The following is a 15,736-nucleotide window of genomic DNA, read 5'->3' as shown; positions in this document are numbered from 1 at the left end:
CAGTCTCAGGCCAGGCCATCCCCACCCACATGCATCCCACAGCCCACAGGCCACAGCCCAGGCCCCGGGGAGAGCCCACCCTCGCCCTCTCAGATGCCTGGCATATGCACGGTGGCTCCAGACAGAGTGGGCGCCCCGACACCCACCACCCTGGAGGCAGCAAGACAGGAGGTGAGAGAGCCTCTCTCCATTTGCAGCGAGCCCAGGCTGGCCTCGAACACCACATCCTCGCCCACCACCGCACTGGTCTCTCTCCCCGTGTAGTGTGTGGGATTGCCTGGGTGGGTGGGTGCCCCTGTGGGGGTGCCTCTTAGGAGGCCACGGCGCGTGGGTGACTGCTGCGGTGGTGGGTGTGGCTGTGAGAGCGTGCAAAGGTCTGTGTGACCACCGGTGTGTGAGAGTGTGTGTCGCTCCCCCTCCTGCCTCCTGCTAAGGTGACTCCTGCGAGAGTCTGTGTGTGAGTGAGTGTGTGAGTGTGTGAGTGAGTGTGTGTGTGATTGAGTGTGTGTGTGACTGAGTGTATGTGTGTGTGTGTGTGTGTGTGTTTGTGAGCTGTCCTTAGGTTCCGTGCCTGCTTATGCGCCCTAGGGGGCCTGTCTACCTGTTCGGTCCGGCTTTCTTACCCCGGTGAGTTCATGCCTGGCGCGCGTGTCTGCCTGCGTGGGTCTTGCCTCTGCGCGCCCGCGTATGTGTGCCCCTATAAAGGGGTGGCACGCACGTGTGTGTGTGTGTGTGTTTGTATGTTTGTGTGTGTGTATACTTGTGTGAATGCCCGCACTTGGGAGGGAGGGCAAGGGCAGTGGGGCCTGGCTCTTGGGCCAGCCTCTCCGCTGGGTGGGCGTGGCTAGTGTGTGTGTGTGTGTGTGTGTGTGTGTGTGTGTGTGTCCCGGGTGGGATTGGATGCCAGCCATCACCAAATGTTCAGTTGACTTCCCGCTCCCAGGCTGAGGGCCCCTGTCCTGGGCACAGGGAGGACGGTGGGTCCCGGGTGGGTCGGGATTCCAGGAGCTGCTGGAAGCTCCGCCCTCGGCCCCCTCGAGGGCAAGAGGAAATCCCGGGTGGGTGGGTCAGGGCGCTGTTGTACTGAGCCTGTGGAAGGAAGAGTCTCTCTGTCGGGGAGGGGACGAGAGGAGGAGAGGAGGAGAGGAGGAGAGACCTCTGCGCATCCTGCGTGGGGAAAGGCTGGCACTCACAGGCTGGGCCCGTGTTCCATCCAGGGCGGGCTGAGGAGGGCTGGGGAGGCTGTAGGCCACGCGAGGCAGGCAGGCAGGCAGGCAGCCCCCGGGCTGGGGCGTGCGGATGGGGCTCGGGCAGGGGTGAGGGGCGCGCGGAAGGCAGGACGCGACGACTTTCTTAGGTGTGGGCTCTCTGTCGTCTGGGCTCTGGGCTCTGGGCTCTGGGCTCTGGGCTCTGGGCTGGGGACTCGGGACTCGGGACTCGGGACTCGGGACCCGGGGGCTTGGGGCTTGCTGGCTGTCTGACGTGCCACCGGTGGGGGTGGGCCGGGCGGGCCTGGCGGGCGGCTGAGCGGGCGCAGCAGGCTCTTGGGGCTTGTTGGCGAGAGCCGCCCTCGTCTACGGCCATACCACCCTGAACGCGCCCGATCTCGTCTGATCTCGGAAGCTAAGCAGGGTCGGGCCTGGTTAGTACTTGGATGGGAGACCGCCTGGGAATACCGGGTGCTGTAGGCTTTTTGGACTCCCTTTTGGCCGCGCCGTGGACCAGTCTCAGGCCAGGCCATCCCCACCCACATGCATCCCACAGCCCACCCACCCACATGCATCCCACACCCCACAGGCCACAGCCCAGGCCCCGGGGAGAGCCCACCCTCGCCCTCTCAGATGCCTGGCATATGCACGGTGGCTCCAGACAGAGTGGGCGCCCCGACACCCACCACCCTGGAGGCAGCAAGACAGGAGGTGAGAGAGCCTCTCTCTATTTGCAGCGAGCCCAGGCTGGCCTCGAACACCACATCCTCGCCCACCACCGCACTGGTCTCTCTCCCCGTGTAGTGTGTGGGATTGCCTGGGTGGGTGGGTGCCCCTGTGGGGGTGCCTCTTAGGAGGCCACGGCGCGTGGGTGACTGCTGCGGTGGTGGGTGTGGCTGTGAGAGCGTGCAAAGGTCTGTGTGACCACCGGTGTGTGAGAGTGTGTGTCGCTCCCCCTCCTGCCTCCTGCTAAGGTGACTCCTGCGAGAGTCTGTGTGTGAGTGAGTGTGTGAGTGTGTGAGTGAGTGTGTGTGTGATTGAGTGTGTGTGTGACTGAGTGTATGTGTGTGTGTGTGTGTGTGTGTGTGTGTGTGTTTGTGAGCTGTCCTTAGGTTCCGTGCCTGCTTATGCGCCCTAGAGGGCCTGTCTACCTGTTCGGTCCGGCTTTCTTACCCCGGTGAGTTCATGCCTGGCGCGCGTGTCTGCCTGCGTGGGTCTTGCCTCTGCGCGCCCGCGTATGTGTGCCCCTATAAAGGGGTGGCACGCACGTGTGTGTGTGTGTGTGTTTGTATGTTTGTGTGTTTGTATACTTGTGTGAATGCCCGCACTTGGGAGGGAGGGCAAGGGCAGTGGGGCCTGGCTCTTGGGCCAGCCTCTCCGCTGGGTGGGCGTGGCTAGTGTGTGTGTGTGTGTGTGTGTGTGTGTGTGTGTCCCGGGTGGGATTGGATGCCAGCCATCACCAAATGTTCAGTTGACTTCCCGCTCCCAGGCTGAGGGCCCCTGTCCTGGGCACAGGGAGGACGGTGGGTCCCGGGTGGGTCGGGATTCCAGGAGCTGCTGGAAGCTCCGCCCTCGGCCCCCTCGAGGGCAAGAGGAAATCCCGGGTGGGTGGGTCAGGGCGCTGTTGTACTGAGCCTGTGGAAGGAAGAGTCTCTCTGTCGGGGAGGGGACGAGAGGAGGAGAGGAGGAGAGGAGGAGAGACCTCTGCGCATCCTGCGTGGGGAAAGGCTGGCACTCACAGGCTGGGCCCGTGTTCCATCCAGGGCGGGCTGAGGAGGGCTGGGGAGGCTGTAGGCCACGCGAGGCAGGCAGGCAGGCTGGCAGCCCCCGGGCTGGGGCGTGCGGATGGGGCTCGGGCAGGGGTGAGGGGCGCGCGGAAGGCAGGACGCGACGACTTTCTTAGGTGTGGGCTCTCTGTCGTCTGGGCTCTGGGCTCTGGGCTCTGGGCTCTGGGCTGGGGACTCGGGACTCGGGAGCTTGGGGCTTGCTGGCTGTCTGACGTGCCACCGGTGGGGGTGGGCCGGGCGGGCCTGGCGGGCGGCTGAGCGAGCGCAGCAGGCTCTTGGGGCTTGTCGGCGAGGGTTCCCTCGTCTACGGCCATACCACCCTGAACGCGCCCGATCTCGTCTGATCTCGGAAGCTAAGCAGGGTCGGGCCTGGTTAGTACTTGGATGGGAGACCGCCTGGGAATACCGGGTGCTGTAGGCTTTTTGGACTCCCTTTTGGCCGCGGCGGGGGACCAGTCTCAGGCCAGGCCATCCCCACCCACATGCATCCCACAGCCCACAGGCCACAGCCCAGGCCCCGGGGAGAGCCCACCCTCGCCCTCTCAGATGCCTGGCATATGCACGGTGGCTCCAGACAGAGTGGGCGCCCCGACACCCACCACCCTGGAGGCAGCAAGACAGGAGGTGAGAGAGCCTCTCTCCATTTGCAGCGAGCCCAGGCTGGCCTCGAACACCACATCCTCGCCCACCACCGCACTGGTCTCTCTCCCCGTGTAGTGTGTGGGATTGCCTGGGTGGGTGGGTGCCCCTGTGGGGGTGCCTCTTAGGAGGCCACGGCGCGTGGGTGACTGCTGCGGTGGTGGGTGTGGCTGTGAGAGCGTGCAAAGGTCTGTGTGACCACCGGTGTGTGAGAGTGTGTGTCGCTCCCCCTCCTGCCTCCTGCTAAGGTGACTCCTGCGAGAGTCTGTGTGTGAGTGAGTGTGTGAGTGTGTGAGTGAGTGTGTGTGTGATTGAGTGTGTGTGTGACTGAGTGTATGTGTGTGTGTGTGTGTGTGTGTGTGTGTTTGTGAGCTGTCCTTAGGTTCCGTGCCTGCTTATGCGCCCTAGGGGGCCTGTCTACCTGTTCGGTCCGGCTTTCTTACCCCGGTGAGTTCATGCCTGGCGCGCGTGTCTGCCTGCGTGGGTCTTGCCTCTGCGCGCCCGCGTATGTGTGCCCCTATAAAGGGGTGGCACGCACGTGTGTGTGTGTGTGTGTTTGTATGTTTGTGTGTGTGTATACTTGTGTGAATGCCCGCACTTGGGAGGGAGGGCAAGGGCAGTGGGGCCTGGCTCTTGGGCCAGCCTCTCCGCTGGGTGGGCGTGGCTAGTGTGTGTGTGTGTGTGTGTGTGTGTGTGTGTGTGTGTCCCGGGTGGGATTGGATGCCAGCCATCACCAAATGTTCAGTTGACTTCCCGCTCCCAGGCTGAGGGCCCCTGTCCTGGGCACAGGGAGGACGGTGGGTCCCGGGTGGGTCGGGATTCCAGGAGCTGCTGGAAGCTCCGCCCTCGGCCCCCTCGAGGGCAAGAGGAAATCCCGGGTGGGTGGGTCAGGGCGCTGTTGTACTGAGCCTGTGGAAGGAAGAGTCTCTCTGTCGGGGAGGGGACGAGAGGAGGAGAGGAGGAGAGGAGGAGAGACCTCTGCGCATCCTGCGTGGGGAAAGGCTGGCACTCACAGGCTGGGCCCGTGTTCCATCCAGGGCGGGCTGAGGAGGGCTGGGGAGGCTGTAGGCCACGCGAGGCAGGCAGGCAGGCAGGCAGCCCCCGGGCTGGGGCGTGCGGATGGGGCTCGGGCAGGGGTGAGGGGCGCGCGGAAGGCAGGACGCGACGACTTTCTTAGGTGTGGGCTCTCTGTCGTCTGGGCTCTGGGCTCTGGGCTCTGGGCTCTGGGCTCTGGGCTGGGGACTCGGGACTCGGGACTCGGGACTCGGGACCCGGGGGCTTGGGGCTTGCTGGCTGTCTGACGTGCCACCGGTGGGGGTGGGCCGGGCGGGCCTGGCGGGCGGCTGAGCGGGCGCAGCAGGCTCTTGGGGCTTGTTGGCGAGAGCCGCCCTCGTCTACGGCCATACCACCCTGAACGCGCCCGATCTCGTCTGATCTCGGAAGCTAAGCAGGGTCGGGCCTGGTTAGTACTTGGATGGGAGACCGCCTGGGAATACCGGGTGCTGTAGGCTTTTTGGACTCCCTTTTGGCCGCGGCGGGGGACCAGTCTCAGGCCAGGCCATCCCCACCCACATGCATCCCACAGCCCACAGGCCACAGCCCAGGCCCCGGGGAGAGCCCACCCTCGCCCTCTCAGATGCCTGGCATATGCACGGTGGCTCCAGACAGAGTGGGCGCCCCGACACCCACCACCCTGGAGGCAGCAAGACAGGAGGTGAGAGAGCCTCTCTCCATTTGCAGCGAGCCCAGGCTGGCCTCGAACACCACATCCTCGCCCACCACCGCACTGGTCTCTCTCCCCGTGTAGTGTGTGGGATTGCCTGGGTGGGTGGGTGCCCCTGTGGGGGTGCCTCTTAGGAGGCCACGGCGCGTGGGTGACTGCTGCGGTGGTGGGTGTGGCTGTGAGAGCGTGCAAAGGTCTGTGTGACCACCGGTGTGTGAGAGTGTGTGTCGCTCCCCCTCCTGCCTCCTGCTAAGGTGACTCCTGCGAGAGTCTGTGTGTGAGTGAGTGTGTGAGTGTGTGAGTGAGTGTGTGTGTGATTGAGTGTGTGTGTGACTGAGTGTATGTGTGTGTGTGTGTGTGTGTGTTTGTGAGCTGTCCTTAGGTTCCGTGCCTGCTTATGCGCCCTAGGGGGCCTGTCTACCTGTTCGGTCCGGCTTTCTTACCCCGGTGAGTTCATGCCTGGCGCGCGTGTCTGCCTGCGTGGGTCTTGCCTCTGCGCGCCCGCGTATGTGTGCCCCTATAAAGGGGTGGCACGCACGTGTGTGTGTGTGTGTGTTTGTATGTTTGTGTGTGTGTATACTTGTGTGAATGCCCGCACTTGGGAGGGAGGGCAAGGGCAGTGGGGCCTGGCTCTTGGGCCAGCCTCTCCGCTGGGTGGGCGTGGCTAGTGTGTGTGTGTGTGTGTGTGTGTGTGTGTGTGTGTGTCCCGGGTGGGATTGGATGCCAGCCATCACCAAATGTTCAGTTGACTTCCCGCTCCCAGGCTGAGGGCCCCTGTCCTGGGCACAGGGAGGACGGTGGGTCCCGGGTGGGTCGGGATTCCAGGAGCTGCTGGAAGCTCCGCCCTCGGCCCCCTCGAGGGCAAGAGGAAATCCCGGGTGGGTGGGTCAGGGCGCTGTTGTACTGAGCCTGTGGAAGGAAGAGTCTCTCTGTCGGGGAGGGGACGAGAGGAGGAGAGGAGGAGAGGAGGAGAGACCTCTGCGCATCCTGCGTGGGGAAAGGCTGGCACTCACAGGCTGGGCCCGTGTTCCATCCAGGGCGGGCTGAGGAGGGCTGGGGAGGCTGTAGGCCACGCGAGGCAGGCAGGCAGGCAGGCAGCCCCCGGGCTGGGGCGTGCGGATGGGGCTCGGGCAGGGGTGAGGGGCGCGCGGAAGGCAGGACGCGACGACTTTCTTAGGTGTGGGCTCTCTGTCGTCTGGGCTCTGGGCTCTGGGCTCTGGGCTCTGGGCTCTGGGCTGGGGACTCGGGACTCGGGACTCGGGACTCGGGACCCGGGGGCTTGGGGCTTGCTGGCTGTCTGACGTGCCACCGGTGGGGGTGGGCCGGGCGGGCCTGGCGGGCGGCTGAGCGAGCGCAGCAGGCTCTTGGGGCTTGTTGGCGAGAGCCGCCCTCGTCTACGGCCATACCACCCTGAACGCGCCCGATCTCGTCTGATCTCGGAAGCTAAGCAGGGTCGGGCCTGGTTAGTACTTGGATGGGAGACCGCCTGGGAATACCGGGTGCTGTAGGCTTTTTGGACTCCCTTTTGGCCGCGGCGGGGGACCAGTCTCAGGCCAGGCCATCCCCACCCACATGCATCCCACACCCCACAGGCCACAGCCCAGGCCCCGGGGAGAGCCCACCCTCGCCCTCTCAGATGCCTGGCATATGCACGGTGGCTCCAGACAGAGTGGGCGCCCCGACACCCACCACCCTGGAGGCAGCAAGACAGGAGGTGAGAGAGCCTCTCTCCATTTGCAGCGAGCCCAGGCTGGCCTCGAACACCACATCCTCGCCCACCACCGCACTGGTCTCTCTCCCCGTGTAGTGTGTGGGATTGCCTGGGTGGGTGGGTGCCCCTGTGGGGGTGCCTCTTAGGAGGCCACGGCGCGTGGGTGACTGCTGCGGTGGTGGGTGTGGCTGTGAGAGCGTGCAAAGGTCTGTGTGACCACCGGTGTGTGAGAGTGTGTGTCGCTCCCCCTCCTGCCTCCTGCTAAGGTGACTCCTGCGAGAGTCTGTGTGTGAGTGAGTGTGTGAGTGTGTGAGTGAGTGTGTGTGTGATTGAGTGTGTGTGTGACTGAGTGTATGTGTGTGTGTGTGTGTGTGTGTTTGTGAGCTGTCCTTAGGTTCCGTGCCTGCTTATGCGCCCTAGGGGGCCTGTCTACCTGTTCGGTCCGGCTTTCTTACCCCGGTGAGTTCATGCCTGGCGCGCGTGTCTGCCTGCGTGGGTCTTGCCTCCGCGCGCCCGCGTATGTGTGCCCCTATAAAGGGGTGGCACGCACGTGTGTGTGTGTGTGTGTTTGTATGTTTGTGTGTGTGTATACTTGTGTGAATGCCCGCACTTGGGAGGGAGGGCAAGGGCAGTGGGGCCTGGCTCTTGGGCCAGCCTCTCCGCTGGGTGGGCGTGGCTAGTGTGTGTGTGTGTGTGTGTGTGTGTGTGTGTGTGTGTCCCGGGTGGGATTGGATGCCAGCCATCACCAAATGTTCAGTTGACTTCCCGCTCCCAGGCTGAGGGCCCCTGTCCTGGGCACAGGGAGGACGGTGGGTCCCGGGTGGGTCGGGATTCCAGGAGCTGCTGGAAGCTCCGCCCTCGGCCCCCTCGAGGGCAAGAGGAAATCCCGGGTGGGTGGGTCAGGGCGCTGTTGTACTGAGCCTGTGGAAGGAAGAGTCTCTCTGTCGGGGAGGGGACGAGAGGAGGAGAGGAGGAGAGGAGGAGAGACCTCTGCGCATCCTGCGTGGGGAAAGGCTGGCACTCACAGGCTGGGCCCGTGTTCCATCCAGGGCGGGCTGAGGAGGGCTGGGGAGGCTGTAGGCCACGCGAGGCAGGCAGGCAGGCAGGCAGCCCCCGGGCTGGGGCGTGCGGATGGGGCTCGGGCAGGGGTGAGGGGCGCGCGGAAGGCAGGACGCGACGACTTTCTTAGGTGTGGGCTCTCTGTCGTCTGGGCTCTGGGCTCTGGGCTCTGGGCTCTGGGCTCTGGGCTGGGGACTCGGGACTCGGGACTCGGGACTCGGGACCCGGGGGCTTGGGGCTTGCTGGCTGTCTGACGTGCCACCGGTGGGGGTGGGCCGGGCGGGCCTGGCGGGCGGCTGAGCGGGCGCAGCAGGCTCTTGGGGCTTGTTGGCGAGAGCCGCCCTCGTCTACGGCCATACCACCCTGAACGCGCCCGATCTCGTCTGATCTCGGAAGCTAAGCAGGGTCGGGCCTGGTTAGTACTTGGATGGGAGACCGCCTGGGAATACCGGGTGCTGTAGGCTTTTTGGACTCCCTTTTGGCCGCGGCGGGGGACCAGTCTCAGGCCAGGCCATCCCCACCCACATGCATCCCACACCCCACAGGCCACAGCCCAGGCCCCGGGGAGAGCCCACCCTCGCCCTCTCAGATGCCTGGCATATGCACGGTGGCTCCAGACAGAGTGGGCGCCCCGACACCCACCACCCTGGAGGCAGCAAGACAGGAGGTGAGAGAGCCTCTCTCCATTTGCAGCGAGCCCAGGCTGGCCTCGAACACCACATCCTCGCCCACCACCGCACTGGTCTCTCTCCCCGTGTAGTGTGTGGGATTGCCTGGGTGGGTGGGTGCCCCTGTGGGGGTGCCTCTTAGGAGGCCACGGCGCGTGGGTGACTGCTGCGGTGGTGGGTGTGGCTGTGAGAGCGTGCAAAGGTCTGTGTGACCACCGGTGTGTGAGAGTGTGTGTCGCTCCCCCTCCTGCCTCCTGCTAAGGTGACTCCTGCGAGAGTCTGTGTGTGAGTGAGTGTGTGAGTGTGTGAGTGAGTGTGTGTGTGATTGAGTGTGTGTGTGACTGAGTGTATGTGTGTGTGTGTGTGTGTGTGTTTGTGAGCTGTCCTTAGGTTCCGTGCCTGCTTATGCGCCCTAGGGGGCCTGTCTACCTGTTCGGTCCGGCTTTCTTACCCCGGTGAGTTCATGCCTGGCGCGCGTGTCTGCCTGCGTGGGTCTTGCCTCTGCGCGCCCGCGTATGTGTGCCCCTATAAAGGGGTGGCACGCACGTGTGTGTGTGTGTGTGTTTGTATGTTTGTGTGTGTGTATACTTGTGTGAATGCCCGCACTTGGGAGGGAGGGCAAGGGCAGTGGGGCCTGGCTCTTGGGCCAGCCTCTCCGCTGGGTGGGCGTGGCTAGTGTGTGTGTGTGTGTGTGTGTGTGTGTGTGTGTGTGTGTGTCCCGGGTGGGATTGGATGCCAGCCATCACCAAATGTTCAGTTGACTTCCCGCTCCCAGGCTGAGGGCCCCTGTCCTGGGCACAGGGAGGACGGTGGGTCCCGGGTGGGTCGGGATTCCAGGAGCTGCTGGAAGCTCCGCCCTCGGCCCCCTCGAGGGCAAGAGGAAATCCCGGGTGGGTGGGTCAGGGCGCTGTTGTACTGAGCCTGTGGAAGGAAGAGTCTCTCTGTCGGGGAGGGGACGAGAGGAGGAGAGGAGGAGAGGAGGAGAGACCTCTGCGCATCCTGCGTGGGGAAAGGCTGGCACTCACAGGCTGGGCCCGTGTTCCATCCAGGGCGGGCTGAGGAGGGCTGGGGAGGCTGTAGGCCACGCGAGGCAGGCAGGCAGGCAGGCAGCCCCCGGGCTGGGGCGTGCGGATGGGGCTCGGGCAGGGGTGAGGGGCGCGCGGAAGGCAGGACGCGACGACTTTCTTAGGTGTGGGCTCTCTGTCGTCTGGGCTCTGGGCTCTGGGCTCTGGGCTCTGGGCTCTGGGCTGGGGACTCGGGACTCGGGACTCGGGACTCGGGACCCGGGGGCTTGGGGCTTGCTGGCTGTCTGACGTGCCACCGGTGGGGGTGGGCCGGGCGGGCCTGGCGGGCGGCTGAGCGAGCGCAGCAGGCTCTTGGGGCTTGTTGGCGAGAGCTGCCCTCGTCTACGGCCATACCACCCTGAACGCGCCCGATCTCGTCTGATCTCGGAAGCTAAGCAGGGTCGGGCCTGGTTAGTACTTGGATGGGAGACCGCCTGGGAATACCGGGTGCTGTAGGCTTTTTGGACTCCCTTTTGGCCGCGGCGGGGGACCAGTCTCAGGCCAGGCCATCCCCACCCACATGCATCCCACACCCCACAGGCCACAGCCCAGGCCCCGGGGAGAGCCCACCCTCGCCCTCTCAGATGCCTGGCATATGCACGGTGGCTCCAGACAGAGTGGGCGCCCCGACACCCACCACCCTGGAGGCAGCAAGACAGGAGGTGAGAGAGCCTCTCTCCATTTGCAGCGAGCCCAGGCTGGCCTCGAACACCACATCCTCGCCCACCACCGCACTGGTCTCTCTCCCCGTGTAGTGTGTGGGATTGCCTGGGTGGGTGGGTGCCCCTGTGGGGGTGCCTCTTAGGAGGCCACGGCGCGTGGGTGACTGCTGCGGTGGTGGGTGTGGCTGTGAGAGCGTGCAAAGGTCTGTGTGACCACCGGTGTGTGAGAGTGTGTGTCGCTCCCCCTCCTGCCTCCTGCTAAGGTGACTCCTGCGAGAGTCTGTGTGTGAGTGAGTGTGTGAGTGTGTGAGTGAGTGTGTGTGTGATTGAGTGTGTGTGTGACTGAGTGTATGTGTGTGTGTGTGTGTGTGTGTTTGTGAGCTGTCCTTAGGTTCCGTGCCTGCTTATGCGCCCTAGGGGGCCTGTCTACCTGTTCGGTCCGGCTTTCTTACCCCGGTGAGTTCATGCCTGGCGCGCGTGTCTGCCTGCGTGGGTCTTGCCTCTGCGCGCCCGCGTATGTGTGCCCCTATAAAGGGGTGGCACGCACGTGTGTGTGTGTGTGTGTTTGTATGTTTGTGTGTGTGTATACTTGTGTGAATGCCCGCACTTGGGAGGGAGGGCAAGGGCAGTGGGGCCTGGCTCTTGGGCCAGCCTCTCCGCTGGGTGGGCGTGGCTAGTGTGTGTGTGTGTGTGTGTGTGTGTGTGTGTGTGTGTGTGTCCCGGGTGGGATTGGATGCCAGCCATCACCAAATGTTCAGTTGACTTCCCGCTCCCAGGCTGAGGGCCCCTGTCCTGGGCACAGGGAGGACGGTGGGTCCCGGGTGGGTCGGGATTCCAGGAGCTGCTGGAAGCTCCGCCCTCGGCCCCCTCGAGGGCAAGAGGAAATCCCGGGTGGGTGGGTCAGGGCGCTGTTGTACTGAGCCTGTGGAAGGAAGAGTCTCTCTGTCGGGGAGGGGACGAGAGGAGGAGAGGAGGAGAGGAGGAGAGACCTCTGCGCATCCTGCGTGGGGAAAGGCTGGCACTCACAGGCTGGGCCCGTGTTCCATCCAGGGCGGGCTGAGGAGGGCTGGGGAGGCTGTAGGCCACGCGAGGCAGGCAGGCAGGCAGGCAGCCCCCGGGCTGGGGCGTGCGGATGGGGCTCGGGCAGGGGTGAGGGGCGCGCGGAAGGCAGGACGCGACGACTTTCTTAGGTGTGGGCTCTCTGTCGTCTGGGCTCTGGGCTCTGGGCTCTGGGCTCTGGGCTCTGGGCTGGGGACTCGGGACTCGGGACTCGGGACTCGGGACCCGGGGGCTTGGGGCTTGCTGGCTGTCTGACGTGCCACCGGTGGGGGTGGGCCGGGCGGGCCTGGCGGGCGGCTGAGCGAGCGCAGCAGGCTCTTGGGGCTTGTTGGCGAGAGCCGCCCTCGTCTACGGCCATACCACCCTGAACGCGCCCGATCTCGTCTGATCTCGGAAGCTAAGCAGGGTCGGGCCTGGTTAGTACTTGGATGGGAGACCGCCTGGGAATACCGGGTGCTGTAGGCTTTTTGGACTCCCTTTTGGCCGCGGCGGGGGACCAGTCTCAGGCCAGGCCATCCCCACCCACATGCATCCCACACCCCACAGGCCACAGCCCAGGCCCCGGGGAGAGCCCACCCTCGCCCTCTCAGATGCCTGGCATATGCACGGTGGCTCCAGACAGAGTGGGCGCCCCGACACCCACCACCCTGGAGGCAGCAAGACAGGAGGTGAGAGAGCCTCTCTCCATTTGCAGCGAGCCCAGGCTGGCCTCGAACACCACATCCTCGCCCACCACCGCACTGGTCTCTCTCCCCGTGTAGTGTGTGGGATTGCCTGGGTGGGTGGGTGCCCCTGTGGGGGTGCCTCTTAGGAGGCCACGGCGCGTGGGTGACTGCTGCGGTGGTGGGTGTGGCTGTGAGAGCGTGCAAAGGTCTGTGTGACCACCGGTGTGTGAGAGTGTGTGTCGCTCCCCCTCCTGCCTCCTGCTAAGGTGACTCCTGCGAGAGTCTGTGTGTGAGTGAGTGTGTGAGTGTGTGAGTGAGTGTGTGTGTGATTGAGTGTGTGTGTGACTGAGTGTATGTGTGTGTGTGTGTGTGTGTGTTTGTGAGCTGTCCTTAGGTTCCGTGCCTGCTTATGCGCCCTAGGGGGCCTGTCTACCTGTTCGGTCCGGCTTTCTTACCCCGGTGAGTTCATGCCTGGCGCGCGTGTCTGCCTGCGTGGGTCTTGCCTCTGCGCGCCCGCGTATGTGTGCCCCTATAAAGGGGTGGCACGCACGTGTGTGTGTGTGTGTGTTTGTATGTTTGTGTGTGTGTATACTTGTGTGAATGCCCGCACTTGGGAGGGAGGGCAAGGGCAGTGGGGCCTGGCTCTTGGGCCAGCCTCTCCGCTGGGTGGGCGTGGCTAGTGTGTGTGTGTGTGTGTGTGTGTGTGTGTGTGTGTGTGTCCCGGGTGGGATTGGATGCCAGCCATCACCAAATGTTCAGTTGACTTCCCGCTCCCAGGCTGAGGGCCCCTGTCCTGGGCACAGGGAGGACGGTGGGTCCCGGGTGGGTCGGGATTCCAGGAGCTGCTGGAAGCTCCGCCCTCGGCCCCCTCGAGGGCAAGAGGAAATCCCGGGTGGGTGGGTCAGGGCGCTGTTGTACTGAGCCTGTGGAAGGAAGAGTCTCTCTGTCGGGGAGGGGACGAGAGGAGGAGAGGAGGAGAGGAGGAGAGACCTCTGCGCATCCTGCGTGGGGAAAGGCTGGCACTCACAGGCTGGGCCCGTGTTCCATCCAGGGCGGGCTGAGGAGGGCTGGGGAGGCTGTAGGCCACGCGAGGCAGGCAGGCAGGCAGGCAGCCCCCGGGCTGGGGCGTGCGGATGGGGCTCGGGCAGGGGTGAGGGGCGCGCGGAAGGCAGGACGCGACGACTTTCTTAGGTGTGGGCTCTCTGTCGTCTGGGCTCTGGGCTCTGGGCTCTGGGCTCTGGGCTCTGGGCTGGGGACTCGGGACTCGGGACTCGGGACTCGGGACCCGGGGGCTTGGGGCTTGCTGGCTGTCTGACGTGCCACCGGTGGGGGTGGGCCGGGCGGGCCTGGCGGGCGGCTGAGCGAGCGCAGCAGGCTCTTGGGGCTTGTTGGCGAGAGCCGCCCTCGTCTACGGCCATACCACCCTGAACGCGCCCGATCTCGTCTGATCTCGGAAGCTAAGCAGGGTCGGGCCTGGTTAGTACTTGGATGGGAGACCGCCTGGGAATACCGGGTGCTGTAGGCTTTTTGGACTCCCTTTTGGCCGCGGCGGGGGACCAGTCTCAGGCCAGGCCATCCCCACCCACATGCATCCCACACCCCACAGGCCACAGCCCAGGCCCCGGGGAGAGCCCACCCTCGCCCTCTCAGATGCCTGGCATATGCACGGTGGCTCCAGACAGAGTGGGCGCCCCGACACCCACCACCCTGGAGGCAGCAAGACAGGAGGTGAGAGAGCCTCTCTCCATTTGCAGCGAGCCCAGGCTGGCCTCGAACACCACATCCTCGCCCACCACCGCACTGGTCTCTCTCCCCGTGTAGTGTGTGGGATTGCCTGGGTGGGTGGGTGCCCCTGTGGGGGTGCCTCTTAGGAGGCCACGGCGCGTGGGTGACTGCTGCGGTGGTGGGTGTGGCTGTGAGAGCGTGCAAAGGTCTGTGTGACCACCGGTGTGTGAGAGTGTGTGTCGCTCCCCCTCCTGCCTCCTGCTAAGGTGACTCCTGCGAGAGTCTGTGTGTGAGTGAGTGTGTGAGTGTGTGAGTGAGTGTGTGTGTGATTGAGTGTGTGTGTGACTGAGTGTATGTGTGTGTGTGTGTGTGTGTGTTTGTGAGCTGTCCTTAGGTTCCGTGCCTGCTTATGCGCCCTAGGGGGCCTGTCTACCTGTTCGGTCCGGCTTTCTTACCCCGGTGAGTTCATGCCTGGCGCGCGTGTCTGCCTGCGTGGGTCTTGCCTCTGCGCGCCCGCGTATGTGTGCCCCTATAAAGGGGTGGCACGCACGTGTGTGTGTGTGTGTTTGTATGTTTGTGTGTGTGTATACTTGTGTGAATGCCCGCACTTGGGAGGGAGGGCAAGGGCAGTGGGGCCTGGCTCTTGGGCCAGCCTCTCCGCTGGGTGGGCGTGGCTAGTGTGTGTGTGTGTGTGTGTGTGTGTGTGTGTGTGTGTCCCAGGTGGGATTGGATGCCAGCCATCACCAAATGTTCAGTTGACTTCCCGCTCCCAGGCTGAGGGCCCCTGTCCTGGGCACAGGGAGGACGGTGGGTCCCGGGTGGGTCGGGATTCCAGGAGCTGCTGGAAGCTCCGCCCTCGGCCCCCTCGAGGGCAAGAGGAAATCCCGGGTGGGTGGGTCAGGGCGCTGTTGTACTGAGCCTGTGGAAGGAAGAGTCTCTCTGTCGGGGAGGGGACGAGAGGAGGAGAGGAGGAGAGGAGGAGAGACCTCTGCGCATCCTGCGTGGGGAAAGGCTGGCACTCACAGGCTGGGCCCGTGTTCCATCCAGGGCGGGCTGAGGAGGGCTGGGGAGGCTGTAGGCCACGCGAGGCAGGCAGGCAGGCAGGCAGCCCCCGGGCTGGGGCGTGCGGATGGGGCTCGGGCAGGGGTGAGGGGCGCGCGGAAGGCAGGACGCGACGACTTTCTTAGGTGTGGGCTCTCTGTCGTCTGGGCTCTGGGCTCTGGGCTCTGGGCTCTGGGCTCTGGGCTGGGGACTCGGGACTCGGGACTCGGGACTCGGGACCCGGGGGCTTGGGGCTTGCTGGCTGTCTGACGTGCCACCGGTGGGGGTGGGCCGGGCGGGCCTGGCGGGCGGCTGAGCGAGCGCAGCAGGCTCTTGGGGCTTGTTGGCGAGAGCCGCCCTCGTCTACGGCCATACCACCCTGAACGCGCCCGATCTCGTCTGATCTCGGAAGCTAAGCAGGGTCGGGCCTGGTTAGTACTTGGATGGGAGACCGCCTGGGAATACCGGGTGCTGTAGGCTTTTTGGACTCCCTTTTGGCCGCGGCGGGGGACCAGTCTCAGGCCAGGCCATCCCCACCCACATGCATCCCACACCCCACAGGCCACAGCCCAGGCCCCGGGGAGAGCCCACCCTCGCCCTCTCAGATGCCTGGCATATGCACGGTGGCTCCAGACAGAGTGGGCGCCCCGACACCCACCACCCTGGAGGCAGCAAGACAGGAGGTGAGAGAGCCTCTCTCCATTTGCAGCGAGCCCAGGCTGGCC

The 15,736-nt window shown here is 64.9% G+C and overlaps 9 non-coding genes across 9 annotated transcripts; all 9 read left to right on the top strand.

The window, feature by feature from the left end:
* Positions 1-1,572: 1,572 nt before the first annotated feature.
* Positions 1,573-1,691, top strand: LOC147999547 (5S ribosomal RNA). The gene has a single exon (XR_015644375.1). It is a non-coding gene; the product is annotated as a 5S ribosomal RNA (ribosomal RNA).
* Positions 1,692-3,297: 1,606 nt separating this feature from the next.
* On the top strand, positions 3,298-3,416 carry LOC147999546 (5S ribosomal RNA). Its single transcript, XR_015644374.1, has one exon. It is a non-coding gene; the product is annotated as a 5S ribosomal RNA (ribosomal RNA).
* A 1,610-nt stretch (positions 3,417-5,026) lies between these two features.
* Positions 5,027-5,145, top strand: LOC147999545 (5S ribosomal RNA). The gene has a single exon (XR_015644373.1). It is a non-coding gene; the product is annotated as a 5S ribosomal RNA (ribosomal RNA).
* Positions 5,146-6,749: 1,604 nt separating this feature from the next.
* LOC147999544 (5S ribosomal RNA) lies at positions 6,750-6,868 on the top strand. Its single transcript, XR_015644371.1, has one exon. It is a non-coding gene; the product is annotated as a 5S ribosomal RNA (ribosomal RNA).
* Positions 6,869-8,472: 1,604 nt separating this feature from the next.
* On the top strand, positions 8,473-8,591 carry LOC147999543 (5S ribosomal RNA). The gene has a single exon (XR_015644370.1). It is a non-coding gene; the product is annotated as a 5S ribosomal RNA (ribosomal RNA).
* A 1,608-nt stretch (positions 8,592-10,199) lies between these two features.
* LOC147999542 (5S ribosomal RNA) lies at positions 10,200-10,318 on the top strand. Its single transcript, XR_015644369.1, has one exon. It is a non-coding gene; the product is annotated as a 5S ribosomal RNA (ribosomal RNA).
* Positions 10,319-11,926: 1,608 nt separating this feature from the next.
* Positions 11,927-12,045, top strand: LOC147999541 (5S ribosomal RNA). Its single transcript, XR_015644368.1, has one exon. It is a non-coding gene; the product is annotated as a 5S ribosomal RNA (ribosomal RNA).
* Positions 12,046-13,651: 1,606 nt separating this feature from the next.
* On the top strand, positions 13,652-13,770 carry LOC147999540 (5S ribosomal RNA). The gene has a single exon (XR_015644367.1). It is a non-coding gene; the product is annotated as a 5S ribosomal RNA (ribosomal RNA).
* Positions 13,771-15,372: 1,602 nt separating this feature from the next.
* LOC147999539 (5S ribosomal RNA) lies at positions 15,373-15,491 on the top strand. Its single transcript, XR_015644366.1, has one exon. It is a non-coding gene; the product is annotated as a 5S ribosomal RNA (ribosomal RNA).
* Positions 15,492-15,736: the final 245 nt, after the last annotated feature.

Source organism: Rattus norvegicus, chromosome 19 (assembly GCF_021556685.1).
Source record: "Rattus norvegicus strain SHRSP/BbbUtx chromosome 19, alternate assembly SHRSP_T2T, whole genome shotgun sequence".
In the NCBI taxonomy this organism is placed as follows: domain Eukaryota; kingdom Metazoa; phylum Chordata; class Mammalia; order Rodentia; family Muridae; genus Rattus; species Rattus norvegicus.
This window is presented reverse-complemented; position numbering and strand designations above follow the sequence as displayed.